The 14873-nt window shown below is 39.4% G+C and overlaps 1 protein-coding gene across 1 annotated transcript in view; it reads right to left on the reverse strand.

The window, feature by feature from the left end:
* Nucleotides 1-14657, reverse strand: part of LOC131435482 (serine-rich adhesin for platelets) — a 549621-nt gene extending 534964 nt beyond the window's left edge. The window contains exon 1 of the mRNA XM_058603410.1: nucleotides 13699-14657. The gene's annotated coding sequence lies outside the window, so the exon portion shown is untranslated. The remainder of the gene's footprint in view (nucleotides 1-13698) is intronic.
* Between the last annotated feature and the right edge of the window lie 216 nt (nucleotides 14658-14873).

Genomic DNA, 14873 nt, shown 5'->3' on the forward strand with positions numbered 1-14873 from the left:
GGGCGGCTCCTTCGTAAAAGTCCGCCACCGGTAGCCACCCACTTTATGAGAACCGCCGGTGAATTTTTGGTGTGACACTCTACACTTACATTGCACACACGCACGCATACATAGGAACGCACAGGAAAGCAGTTGTAGGACTGTTTTAGGTGTATATATATGTGTGTATGTATTGGCGTAGCACAGGCGTTCAAACCAATTCAGATGAGAGCAGTTTGACTAGTACAGATGGCAGTGGTCACAGATTTGTTTTGATTTGCTAAACTAGGTATATGAGTCACTGAGTTTTCAATTATGGTTATAGAGCACAGAAGGACGTAGAGACGTTTTCCAGCGAATCCAGTGTAGTTTTCATTAATTGTTTAAAATAAATGATATTAATAATAATAATAATAATTAATTGTTTACTAAGACGTATAATGAAGATAAATTCAATATTACGCCGTAGAAAATTCAGATCACATTTCTTGAAGAAATATTAAACAACTCATCTAGTAGAAAAACATATGATGTCCATGATCCAGGCATAATTTAATAGCCAAGTCTTGGCATTACATTCGTTTTGTGAGATTTGGTCTTTCTATTTCAACAGACTTCGCAGCCGATTCTTAGCGTACAGAATCATTGCATGGTTAGTACTATGGATCCTACTGACACTATGAATTCTTCCAGGTCGGGGCTCGAACATAAGACAACTGGCTTGTAAGACCAGTGTTCTATGCATTGAACCGCCAACGCGGGACTATTTCAAACAAAGTGGAAATTCGGTCACGCAACACCATTTTGGATCAAACTCAAACCATTTCCCCAAGTAATAGACTAAGTTGAACAGAGTTAATTTACGACAAACTCTCATACTTCTCTTAAATCAATGTAACAATTTTCGAACAATTTTCGAAAAATTGAAACCCAGTCGTTTCGGATCCGTAAATCCGATACAGATGAAATTTAGATACTTAATACGGGACCATAAGGCCTTTGATTTGATCCTGAGCTCTTGAAAATCGGACATACCATCTCAGAGAAAATAGACTTCCATTTAGGCTAACTTGAACGAACTTTGGGGAAATCTAGAACCAGGATAGCCGGAGTTAATTTGATAGGCCGTCTACTAACAATGACAAACGTTTGGAATAGTTTCGAGCCCAGTTTAGAAAAAAGAATACATATTTTGTTTCGCCGCTTGAAGTGATGATTTAAGTTTTTTAACATTCTTCACTCTAATTACCTATCTTCAACTCAACACGGTTTTATGCCAAAACGATTCACATCTACAAACCTGGTATGTTATACATCCTACGTAATTCAGTCGCTACAAGCGCGACATCAGGTTGCCGCCATGTATGAAATCGGAGACTGCACAGCTGCACCTTTTCGAGCTAACTCGGGGGTACCTCAAGGCAGTCATCTTGAACCCTTTTCATTCTTACTTTATCTGAACGATTTGAACCATTCGATGCAATGCTTGAAATTATCTTTCGCCGACGATTTTAAATTGTTCCTTCCCCTTAAAGATCACGAAGATGCAAGATTCCTGCAAAAACAGTTGTATATTTTCTCCAACTGGTGCGACCTCAATAGAATGGTATTAAACCCATCTAAATGTTCCATGATCTCTTTTACTCGCCAACGCACAACCTTAGTATTCAACTATGCTATTTCCGGAACTATCCTCAAGCGAGAATCGACTGTAAAGGATCTGAGAGTCCTGTTGGATTATTAACTTAGTTTCAAGGCATACGTCGAATATATTATTTCTAAGGCTTCCAAGATAACGAAGTCACAAAGAACTTTAAAAGCATATATTGCTTAACAGTTCGGTTGAAAAGTTCGTATCGTTTAATAGAAACACACATTCTCTTGAGGTCTGAGAACAGGAAAAAGTCACTGGGGGCCAAATCTGGAGAATACTGTGGATGAGGGAGCAATTCGAAGCTCAATTCGTTCAATGTCAGCATGGTTTTCATCGACTTGTGACACGGTGCATTGTCTTGATGAAACAAAACTTTTTTCTTCTTCAAATGAGGGCGTTTTTTGAAATTTCGTCCTTCAAACGCTCTAATAACGCTATATAATAGTCACTGTTGATGGTTTTTCCCTTTTCAAGGTAGTCGATGAAAATTATACCATGCGAATCCCAAAATACAGACGCCATAACCTTACCGGCCGATTGTTGAGTCTTTCCACGCTTTGGGTTCGGTTCATCGCGTGCAGTCCACTCAGCTGACTGTCGATTGGACTCCGGAGTGAAGTGATGGAGCCATGTTTCGTCCATTGTTATATATCGACGAAAAAATCGGTTTTATTTCGATATAACAGCTCCAAACACTGCTCAGAATCATCAATTCGTTGTTGTTTTTGATTGATTGTGAGCTCACGCGGCACCCATTTTGCACAAAGCTTTCTCATATCCAAATATTCGTGAATAATATGTCCAACACGTTCCTTTGATATCTTTAGGGTGTCAGCTATCTCGATCAACTTCACTTTACGGTCATTGAAAATCATTTTGTTGATTTTTTTCACGTTTTCCTCGGTAACAGCCTCTTTTGGCCGTCCACTGCGTTCATCGTCTTCGGTGCTCATATGACCAGTACGAAATTTTGCAAACCACTTACGAATTGTTGCTTCGCCCGGTGCAGAGTCTGGATAACACTCATCAAGCCATTGTTTGGTATCGGCGGCACTTTTTTTCATCAAAAAGTAGTGTTTCATCAACACACGAAATTTCTTTATTTCCATTTTTTTCACAATAACAAAAGTAGCTTCACTCAAAATGCAATATTTCACAAACTAATAATCAGACAGTTGTCAAATTTATACACGTATCTTTTGAAGGTTGGTGCTAACTGAAAATGGTATGGATTTAATTCTAGTGGAGCCCTCTCACAGAAACGATACGAACTTTTCAGCCGATCTGTTACAGATTGGGATTTTATTATTGGGAAAATTATGCCAAACAAAATCAAATCAAAACTTTTAAATTTTGTGACTTATATTTTTTTTATTTTAGTTAGAAATTTATTATGAACAAATTTAGAAAAAAATTGAAACTTGGATTTCACTGAAAATCTTAAAAATTTTGGTAAATATAATGGTAATTATGTTTTTGTATTGGACAAAAGATCTAAACAATTTTATGCACAACCCAAACGGAATTGATAACTACTAAAATGAGGTTTTTTTGTTTTAGGCAGAGATGTCCATCTCCTCTGTGTGACGAAGAGCAAGAAAATTTCTCCCCTCGCACTGACAACTTCAACGAGAGCTCTTCTCTTTCACATATATACACCACTGTTGTATAAAGAGTGCACGCATCATGAGTGCGTTTGTTTATTTCCTTTTACCTCTTCCACTGAATCGCACCAAAGTGCTAGAGCATTATCTAATAAATTCTCTGAGATGGATGCAGATACTTTCACAGAGGTTTACTCGCCGGTGAGCACTCTGGTGTATGGTTTGCGTAGAAGAAGCGTGGGCACGCAAAATCAGCAAAATAAAACAATTTATCGTTAAATTTTCGGTTTTCATTGCAAATTTTTCATAGCAAGGCCAGATCTACTCTCTATTAATTGAAGTTCACAGAAGTGTTCGCTCACCATCACGCGCCAGTGGTCACTTGGGTGTATTTAGGCGAGAGCACGTGAGAGCGATTCGTGCGAAGAGAATGTTATTCTCTCGCACCAGCTTCTTTCAACACAAGCACGCACTCAAAGTCTGTCTGTCTGGACACTGAGAAGAAGTGCACTTTCCTCTTTGTGTGGAGCGGAGCAAATGTATCCGCAGTGTTAATTGAAACCTACGCCCTGGTGTATCGCTTTAGTGAAATGCCAGCTCTGGTTTTAGGTTTTCCGTAAAATGTCAAAAAATCGGTAGAAGCTCGGAAATTTCAAAATTTCTGATATATATTGCGTTCCAACGTTTCTGCAAATCAAAGTGAAAATATTGGAATCCCTTTTGATTTTATCTGTTTCAAAGAGACGTAGAATTTGTTTCTTTTAATAGAATCAATTTTGTGACAACACAAAAATTTTAAATTATTTCAATGGTTTTGTACAATAAGAAATAGAACGTAAAATTATATGAATTCCATATACAAACCCATGGCAAAAGAAACCAACTACAATTTTTAAAGAAATTATTGCTTGATTTTTGTTTTACAAGCAATTAAGAACAAAAACATATATCTTGAATTTTCCGCTATCCTAAAAAACATCAATTATAATCGATAGAATATTAAAATTTAAATATCACAAATTTAGAATTATTTCGGAATGTACAGAATTCGAAAGTTATTTGAATTTTATATTAGTAAACCATTCAGAAAAAGTAGAATTCTGAATTTAGTTTTTTGTGCTAAATTCACACGAAATTAAGTAAAACTTTTTTTTTCACCTAGTTGTGTAATGATGCCTTTCTCATATCTTTCTTATTCTCATATAAAAAATGTATTCTTCAAACAGTTTTGTTTGATTTTTGAAAAACATGAAAGTGCATGAACTAGTGTAACCTACAAAATGAAACAGTTCTCAAATCGGTTAGACCATCTTTCTCAGTGAAGTGAGTTCCACTATTTCAGGTATTTGTGAAACTGGAATCGCCCCGAATATTGGCTTTGCAGCAGCCTTTGCGATTAGCACCAACCATCCAATCTACCTGCAGCTTACAATTGTCTACGTCTCGAAAAACAACCTCTTCGTTTGAATGCTTTTTACTGAATGCTGAAACTCTGCACCTATGTTATCAGAATTAATTGTCTCAAAAGGCATGTTCCCCTAGTTATTTGGAGATTCGTGCTTTGCCGTAGCTTCTCATCAACTTCCTGATGGGAAGGGAAGGATAAAAGGAACATGGGAGGAAATTGGGAATTGAGTGAGGTGGCAAAACAGCACAAAACATAAAGAAATAAATCGTCCTGCATCCACGAAAGGACGGTTGATAAAACCTCCAACCACCGAGAGGCCTTGAAGATTTTACAAAAGCGACACCATTCTGCATTCCCCGAAGAATGCAGAACGATTTCTTCCCGAATATGCACTTGAATTAATTTGACACTTTAGAAGACAAAAATACCTTATTTTCATATATAGCTAATAAATGACTTACATGATACGAATATTTTGTAATGAAAAAGCCCAATGTTTGAACATAATTTAAAAAAATAATAATAAATATCTCTTCCGCCTTTTTTTATAAACATGCTCGAAAATGTTTTCTGTCAAATACAAGAAACGGATTTTTTTCGTTTGCCTCAATGTTAGATATAGCAGTTTGAAAATAACCTGTTTTTAAACTAGTTTTGCTCATAGCTTCGGTTCAGGAAACGCTACCTCGATACGCCAATCGTTAAAAAATTGGTTTTAACAAACTCTAAAAGATGTTCAAAGATACCTATACGAAAAAAGAAAAATATAAATGCTACAGCAAAAAATCTGATTTTTTGAGGAACACCCTAAGTTGCTCTTTAAAAATAGCTGTAATACTAAAACCGTTGCAGAAACTACTATGGTGTCCTCAGTAATGCTGCTCGATATAAGTTTATCTACAATTTTGTCGAAGAATGCAGTCCTCTATCTCAATAATTCGGAAAATAAGTTTTAGATCACCTTAATAATAAGAGCCACCCTAATACCACGTACATCGACATATGGCTTATCTTCACTGATCATTTGTTTTGAAGATATCATAGCTCTAAAGTATAAGGTTAAGCCACAAATGCTTTTGTCCCCCTAAATTGTGGATCCGGACCACTGTGCAATGCAATTGAACTCGGAAATTTTAAAATTTCCGATCTTTTACCTATTTTTTGAGATTCTACGGCAAACCTACAACAAAATCAGTATTTTAGAAATTGCGTTTGGGTTGTGCATAAAAATTGTTTAGATCGTTTGTCCAATACAAAAATATAACTATTTTTAGAGTTTTAGGTTATTTACCAAAATTTTTAAAATTTTCAGTGAAATACCAGTTTCAGTTTTTTTTTGTAAATTTTGTTTATAATAAATTTCCAACTAAAATAATAGAAAAATATATGTCATAAAATTTAAAAGTTTTGATTTGATTTTGTTAGGCAAAATTTGCCCAATAATAGAAATTCTCTGTATTTGTACCAAATTTCTTGAGCTTTTTTTAACGGATATATAATTTTGGTCATGAATACATTGTTTCTGGTAATGATTCCAATATTTTGAATAAAAAAAATATATATGTCATCGCTTTAATTTTTGAGTTAAATACAAACATGTGAAAAAATTGAAAAATTCATATATATTTATAAATTCATCGATTGTTTAATGTTTTCTTTTGATTGTGCAGGAGTGGTAGTTGAGCGAAAATTGTAGCTGGTATCACTAGCAATCGAATGATGTGTAAAAATATATAGGTCATCGCTTTGAATTTCGAGATATTTTCGATCATTGTAAAGAGTCTCACCTTTTCTTAGGTCATCTATCTACAGTTTTCATTATAGCTTTGGGTAGACAACCTTATTTTTCGTTTTTTCCAGTGCATTTTATTTCTGGAAGTATTACCTTTCCAATGGTGAACAAATTTTGAAGATCGCTTGACTAACAACAAAGTTATGACTCGGTAAAGTTGAAGTTCTCAATATCCGATTCACGATGCAGGTGCCGCATGAATGCAGATAGGGCACATTTTGAGCTTGAAAAAAAACTTGGAACGGGAAAAATCAGATTTTCATTAGTTTTTTCTAAAAGATCGTCAATAATGATATACTTAAAATAATCTACAAACTTTACAAAATTCGAGGGAAAAAAATTTATCGAAATTGGTCACGTAACAACTGAGCTGTGATAGCTCAAAGTTACCGTTCTAACTTTTTTTTGAGGCTTGGTGCTTCGCGTAACTTTTTTAGGCTTGGTGTTAAGAGCACTATATTGGGCACTGGTTAGCTCTATTCTGGAATACGCTTCTGTCGTCTGGGCCCACTATTATTAACTGGACATCCAACGCATCGAAGCTATTCAGTGTAAATTTCTTCGTTTTTGTCTTCGTAGCCTTCCTTGGAGAGATCCCAACAACCTTCCAAGCTATCAGGAACGCTGTAAACTGATCGACCTAGACCTGTTGCAATCTCTAGTTGATTGCCCCGAATTGTTAGGCAAACTAAATTTAAATATACATTCTCGAAATCTTCGATATCATCAATTCATCAGAATTCAAACCGCTCTTACTAATTATGTCTATATGAATCTTTCTCCATGATGTGTCGTCTATTCAATCGATGTTCTCATGTATTTGATTTTACCCACACAGTGCACAGAGATGCCAGATGTTTTTAAAGAAAATATGTATTACTTTGCATAAAAAGTCTATATCTGCTCTATCTGTTTTCACTAATAAAATTATGGTAAAAGATAGTTCTTTATTTCCACTTTAACATGTGATTTGTCTGTTGAATAATAAACTTTTAAAGAATAACTGAAATCGAATACTAATAGATACTCAGAGAGAAAAGTCTAATTTTTACTTCTCACTTTTTATGAACCTTACTCTTACTTACTCTATCAGTCGTAGACCACGCGGGTCTCTGCTGTATACAGGAGGCGTCTCCATTCAACTCGGTTCATGGCTGTTCGCCGCCAGCCTCGGTAGCTGCGAAGGGTCCGCAGGTCGTCCTCAATTTGATCGATCCATCTTGCCCGCTGCGCGCCTCTTCTTCTTATACCGGTCGGATCATTATCGAGAATCATTTTAACCGGGTTGTTCTCCGACATTCTAACAACATGCCCGGCCCACCGTAACCGCCCGACCTTGGCCGTTTGGACGAGGGTTGGTCCTCCCAGCAACTGGTGCAGTTCATGGTTCATTCGCCTTCTCCACGTACCGTCTTCTATCCGCACTCCACCGAAGATGGTTCGCAACACCTTCCGTTCAAAAACAGCTAGTGCGCGTTGGTCCTCCGCAAGCATTGTCCAGGACTCATGCCCGTAGAGGATAACCGGTCTAATCAGCGTTTTGTAGATAGTTAACTTCGTACGACGGCGAATTTTGCTCGATCGAAGCGTCTTGCGCAGTCCAAAGTAAGCACGATTTCCTGACAATATGCGTCTCTGAATTTCTCTGCTGGTGTCATTATCGGCAGTCACCAGTGAGCCCAAGTACACGAACTCGTCGACCATTTCGATTTCATCACCGCCAATCAGAACTCGCAATGGGTGGCTGACGTTATCTTCTCTCGAGCCCCTGCATTTCATGTACTTTGTCTTTGACACATTGATGTCTAGTCCGATCCGCTTGGCCTCAGCTTTTAGTCCGATGTACGTATCTTCCATCTTCTCAAAGTTGCGTGCTATAATATCAATATCATCAGCGAAACCAAGTAGCTGGACGGGCTTTCTGAAAATCGTGCCACTCGTGTCTATCCTCGCTCTTCTTATCACACCCTCCAAAGCAATGTTGAATAGCAGACACGAAAGGCCATCACCTTGCCGTAGCCCTCTGCGAGTTTCGAAGGGACTCGAGTTTATCCCCGATACTCGAACAACGCACATCACTCGATCCATCGTAGCCTTGACCAATCGTATCAGTTTGTCCGGGAATCCGTAGTCGTGCATGATTTTCCATAGCTGTTCTCGATCGATTGTGTCGTAGGCTGATTTGAAATCGATGAATAAGTGATGTGTGGGCACATTGTATTCGCGGCACTTTTGCAACACCTGGCGGATGGCGAACACTTGGTCCGTGGTAGCGCGTTCGCCCATAAATCCTGCCTGATATTGTCCCACGAATTCGTTTGCAATCGGTGAAAGTCGACGGCATAAGATTTGGGAGAGTACCTTGTAGGCGGCGTTCAGCAGAGTTATCGCGCGGTAGTTGCAGCAATCCAGCTTATCGCCCTTTTTGTAGATGGGACACACGATTCCTTCCATCCATTCCTCCGGTAAAATCTCGTCCTCCCAGATCTTGGTAACGACCCAGTGCAATGCTTTCACTAGTGCATTACCACCGTGTTTTAGTAGCTCGCTTGGTAGTTGGTCAACGCCAGCGGCCTTATTATTTTTCAACCGGCTTACCATCTCCTGCACTTCTTGAAGGTCTGGGACCGGCAGTCTATCGTCCTCCGCACGCGTTCCCAAGTTCGTTACTGCGCCGCCACTTTCGTATTCCGCCACATCGCCATTGAGGTGCTCGTCGAAATACTGCCGCCACCTCTCGATCACCTCACAGTGGTTCGTGAGAAGATCCCCGTTGGTGTCCTTGCACATATCGGCCTGTGGCACATGGCCTCTGCGCGAACGGTTCACCTTCTCGTAGAACTTCCTTGTGTCATTAGCAAGGAACAGCTGTTCCATCGCTTCGCGATCTCGGTCTTCCTGTTGGCGCTTTTTTCTACGGGATACCGAGTTTAGTCTGTTCCGCGCCTGTCTGTATCTCTCCTCGTTTGCTCTCGTCCGGTGTTGCAGCTTACTTGCCCAAGCTGCATTCTTCTCGGCCACTAACTGTTCACATTCGTCGTCGAACCAGTCGTTCCTTATGTTCGGAGCCGCCGTACCTAGCGTTGCTGATGCAGTGCTACCTATGGCAGATCGGATGTGTCTCCAGCCATCTTCAAGAGTAGCTGCACCAAGCTGCTCTTCCGTTGGTAGTGCCACTGCCAACTGCTGCGCGTAATCTTGGGCTACTCCTGCATCCCGGAGCCGCGCAATGTTAAACCGCGACGATCGGTTTCGACGTCGGGTAGCCACCGTCGAAAGTTTTGAGCGCATGCATACAGCAACCAAGTAGTGGTCCGAATCTATATTCGCACTGCGGTAGGTGCGAACATTGTTGATGTCCGAGAAAAATTTTCCGTCGATCAAAACGTGGTCGATTTGGTTTTCGGTCTGTTGGTCAGGTGATCTCCACGTAGCTTTGTGGATATCCTTGCGGGGAAAGAAGGTGCTTCTGACTACCATTCCTCGGGAGGCCGCAAAGTTGACACACCGTTGGCCGTTGTTATTCGATGCGGCATGCAGGCTGTTCGGCCCGATTACCGGTCGGTACATTGCCTCCCTTCCTACCTGGGCATTCATGTCACCGATGACAATTTTTACGTCTCTGCGTGGGCAGCCGTCATAGACTTGTTCCAGCTGCACGTAGAACGCTTCTTTCTCGTCATCGGGTCTCCCTTCATGTGGGCAGTGCACGTTGATGATGCTGTAATTGAAAAAACGGCCTTTAATTCTCAACTTACACATCCTAGCGTTGATCGGCTGCCACCCAATCACTCGCTGACGCATCTTGCCCAGCACTATAAAGCCAGTTCCCAGCTCGTTCGTTGTGCCACAGCTTTGGTAGAAGGTAGCCGCTCGATGTCCGCTTTTCCACACCTTCTGTCCCATCCAACAAAGCTCCTGCAGCGCTACGACGTCGAAGCTGCGAGGATTTAGTTCGTCGTATATTATCCTGTCGCAGCCTGCGAAACCTAGCGACTTGCAGTTCCATGTTCCAAGTTTCCAATCGTAGTCCTTATTTCGTCGCGTGGGTCTATGCCGATTGTTCCGGGTCATATTCTCTCCTGTATTGTTTGTAATTAAAGTTTTATGGGCGGCTTATTAGGCCTACGCCAACCCCCTGTCTCGCCGGAGGATCATCGTGCTTGCTCTGTTTAACGTCCCAACTAGCACTAGGACGATCCCGTTGGTGGGGTTGCCACCTTGGATTTAGCTGGACGGGATGCAGCATTTCATACTCAGCCGCTGGATACCAGAACAGACGCTGTTTGAAGCCGCTCCTAACATGGAGTACAGACGCTCCGACATCCTCTAAAGAGCCTCTAATGAACCTGCACAAATCTGTATTGAGTTTAGGAACTCTGTATAAAATCTGTTCTTTGATTTAAAACAGTTTGCCAACGCAAAATTCTATACAATACAAATAAATCTGTATAAATGGCATCTCTGGCTATGCATTTTGTTTTAAGAAGGGCTAATGTCTAAATAGTAACAATTTCTCTTTTTGTTTTATTTAAAGTTCACCAAATTAACTTTACAGTCAAATTTTAAATTTAAAGCGAAAGGTAACGGAAACGACCGAAAAATTGCTAAAGGTTAAAATGATTTCAAACTGGTTCTAAAAATATCGTGTGTTGTCTCATAGTTGGCATTAGGCCGCTTTTAAGAATAATTCTGACATTTTGAACCTGAGAGTGTAGTAGTGCAATATTTTGTTTTGATTGCTGTCACCATTGCTAATTTATAGGATGAATAAAGGACCAACGATAGGATGGTTAAAAATCCATTGAGATGAAATTAGGAGCATAGTAGTGTTTTTAGCTGTTTTATGAATATTAGTTAAATTTTGAAGAATTGTGAATCAATTCTCAACTTTGAGCAAGGCGAATGAAGCAGTAATATGAAACAGTTTTAGTGATTTCAGTGGCTAAATCGGGAGCGACGTCTTTAAAAATGAGATGAAATAGGGAGCTCTTACCCTATATGCTGCAAATCATTTCTTGATTTCAGTTGATGCTTGACTGCGAATGAAACAAGTAGCTCGTTCAGTGAGGTGATGACTAGATTGTATATGCGTTCGCTCGTTGGATTGTCGCTTTTGCTAACTCTTCACTGTAAGAGGCTGGGTGTCAGTTTAAAAGAATGCAAAAATAACCGCGTAACTGTTTTCTATCATAATTTTGAACGCTTAGAACTCAGTCATTTGTTGATGAATTTATATAATTTAACTACCAATCGATTCGAAAACATTTACCTTAAACTTATGCGGTAACGTGATTTAAGCATTTCAATTGCATACCATTGAAAGATTGGATTGAATTGACCTATGTTTTCACGAGCCAATGACAGTCTCAGTGAATGATGTCAAACTCTCGTCCGATTTGCTCAGTATGAACTATAGCAAAAAAGGGAATCTATAAATATATGCCAGAATACATTTCTGCTTTAGTTTTTCCCATGGCTTATCTTAATTCTTCGGTAACTAGAAGGCCAACTTAGAATTATCGGCGATAGATTTTTCGAACCTAATTTGAAGCGCTTGCATCTCTGTGATTTATTGATAAATTTTCCTCATTTAACTTGATTCGAAAAAGTTTAAAAATGTTTTAATTTGTCCACGGGTAGTTAGCATACTGGAATCTCCATTTACATGCACAAATGGATTCTGTATAAAGCTGTGTTATGATGATAATCATAGATAATAATTTTTCATTAAATGTGATTAAATATAAATACAACTATCACTCAGCATAATCCCTCAGACCCTATTACTAAACCAAACAATAACCGTGTAACCTAATTGAATAGTTAGAAATTGATTTAGTCATATAAAGCATAATATTTTGGTCTAATCTTGCTTCCAAGAATTTTAAAGAAGGGATCCAGACTAAGTGTAGCAAAAATAATGCAATACAAATCGTTATGTAGTATAGATTTGAACAAGCGGTTGTTCCACCAGGAATAAAATACTTCAAAAGATTCGGAACTTCGTACAAATAAGTTGCACCGACTCACATATATAGATTTATCAGATGCAATAAAATACAGTATTAGAGATAAACTTAAGGCAAGCTTATCTGCGATTTTACATGTATCATTTCAATCCTTACTAAACTCGGGTTACCGCCAGTTTCAGTTAACTATCACTACATGCGTTGTAGCAATGACAAAGTTCGTTCATGTATCAATAAAATCATGTTACAATATGAACAAAATGAAGGAATTTGGTTGCGTATGCATTGGTTCCTTAATATGCAAAAGTGAAAATCAATTGAAGTAACAAAATATGTTCTGCGGACTGTGTCACATATTTTCTTCCTTGTATGGCTGCCATTCTATTTTTAGACACTTTCACGATGATTATCGACGCTTTTTAACGAAGGATCATTAAAATTACACTATTACTGAGTTTATTGGTTGACGGTTATTCAAATTTTTCACATCCACATTTTTCGATCAGAATATTTAAAATCTTCTCTAATCGCTGTTTATAAAATGATTAAGTTTGTACGTTCTCTGTCTTGAAAATCAATTTGATATAAAATCGTTTCATTTGTCCAGATTTATATCTTGAGGTTGTTCGTATCCAAAATTGATCTTTTAAGTAAGTTTGAAATCATCATAATTGACTTTCATTTGAAGGATATTTTCCAAAAATTTTCAAATGTAAGAGTTTGTTGAAGACATAAAATAGAGTAGAATCAATTGTTCTGAAAGAATCTAATTGTCATTTTGATCATTCGTAAGTAGAGCAAGTTTGTAATTTGTGACTTTTAGTGCATCCACTATCATCTTTATTTTTGTATTTATTATGGGTACCTTAGAATTATTTTATTTTTAATGTAATCGTGATCGGTCGTGTCTTGCATACAAACCTCTAATATTTTTTTCAATGAAAACCGGCATAAAAGAACTGAGCCGCTCTAGGATTAAATATTACATGGCGTCCTTTGATTGTCTAGGGTAAACCATTTCACTGAAAATCGAGCATGATGTTCTCAGTTGATGGATATTTAAATGGAAGTTTTTTTACAAGAAAAAAGGTTTGAATTTGAATTAAAAACTTGATGCTTTGATAAGCAAAAACTTAGGTATCCTGGAATTAACAGGACCACCTCAATGGTATCACTATGCACACCTTGGGTGAATTTGTTATCCATTATGAACCTACAACAGGAATGAACTGACGAAACGACAAATTTTAACTTAGCTTGGCAGCACTGCATCACCCACAAATACATACCATGTTTTTCTATGTCGTACGAACTTGCCGATCCCAACGTTAGTTGGAACGAGGCGGCAGATGAGCGATCCTTCCGAGCGGCCCCTTCCGAACACGGTACACTAGAATTCTCTCCGTTCTGTATGGTTGAGGTTTTATTATGCTGTTTTGATGTTTATTTTTATTTTGCTTCATTAATATTTGGTCGTCTGGCTGCACACACTACCTATCAGTGTATGGAACGCGAAACGTGCGCGCGAGTGCTGAAATACTTGAAACCTTTTTTTTATTTATTTTCTTCTTTTCCTGCACATATAAATAAATCACCTCGCTTTTCGCCTAGATCTAACCTCCCTCGTGGCACACCGCAGAAGAAAAGAAAAAAAACAGCACTTTTATCGACCCTCCTGCGCTATCCGCTTACACTCAACAGTGAATTATTTCTCACTTGATCACTCAATAACAAACAAATCGATTGCACGGAACACTACACTGGACCAATAACGGCGAACAGCGCCGATCAATCACTAATCGGAGTAAGAAATGCCATCGTGCGAAAGTGAGGTTAGAATTTTCATTTCACTCAACGATTACCAAACGGAGAAAAAGTTTAACAACACCCGTCAAACTTTTCTCATTCGCCCCGTCCGTCACGGTGGGTAACCACAGAGCCTGAACGAACCGGACCATGCGGAGGTCATTCTTCCAGTAATTTTCGTCGGTGCCTTCCGGAACCGTCGACGAACCCGTCATCGCAATGCAAGGCACTCGCACGAACGCGATCAGCTGTGAAAGCAACAACGCAGTCACATTGGCCTGATTTCCGACCGTCCGTCCGTTATCAGAATTCGATTAGCACGCCGCCGTTACTTCGCTTGACCCGATCGACCGAAACCGCATACGACCCGTCGAAAAATTGCGAATTTGCCGAAAAAGGTGTTTATTGCCGCACAGGGACACGCCGTACTCTACTGCGAATGGGCCATTTGGCCAATTTTACTCTCGCACGGCACGGCAGCACTACTATTAGAGTAGCACACTTCTCGCACTGAATTTGTTCACGTTGTTTGCTCGCGCGCGATGGCTTCTCTCGGTCCCCACGAGATGGTGCCGCCGCCGCCGCCGGGCGAAGGATCGGCGGATGGATGGATGGATGGATGAAAGTGTCCGCCGGCTGTCCCGCACTAGGGATGATC

Source organism: Malaya genurostris, chromosome 3 (genome assembly GCF_030247185.1).
Source record: "Malaya genurostris strain Urasoe2022 chromosome 3, Malgen_1.1, whole genome shotgun sequence".
Taxonomy (NCBI): domain Eukaryota; kingdom Metazoa; phylum Arthropoda; class Insecta; order Diptera; family Culicidae; genus Malaya; species Malaya genurostris.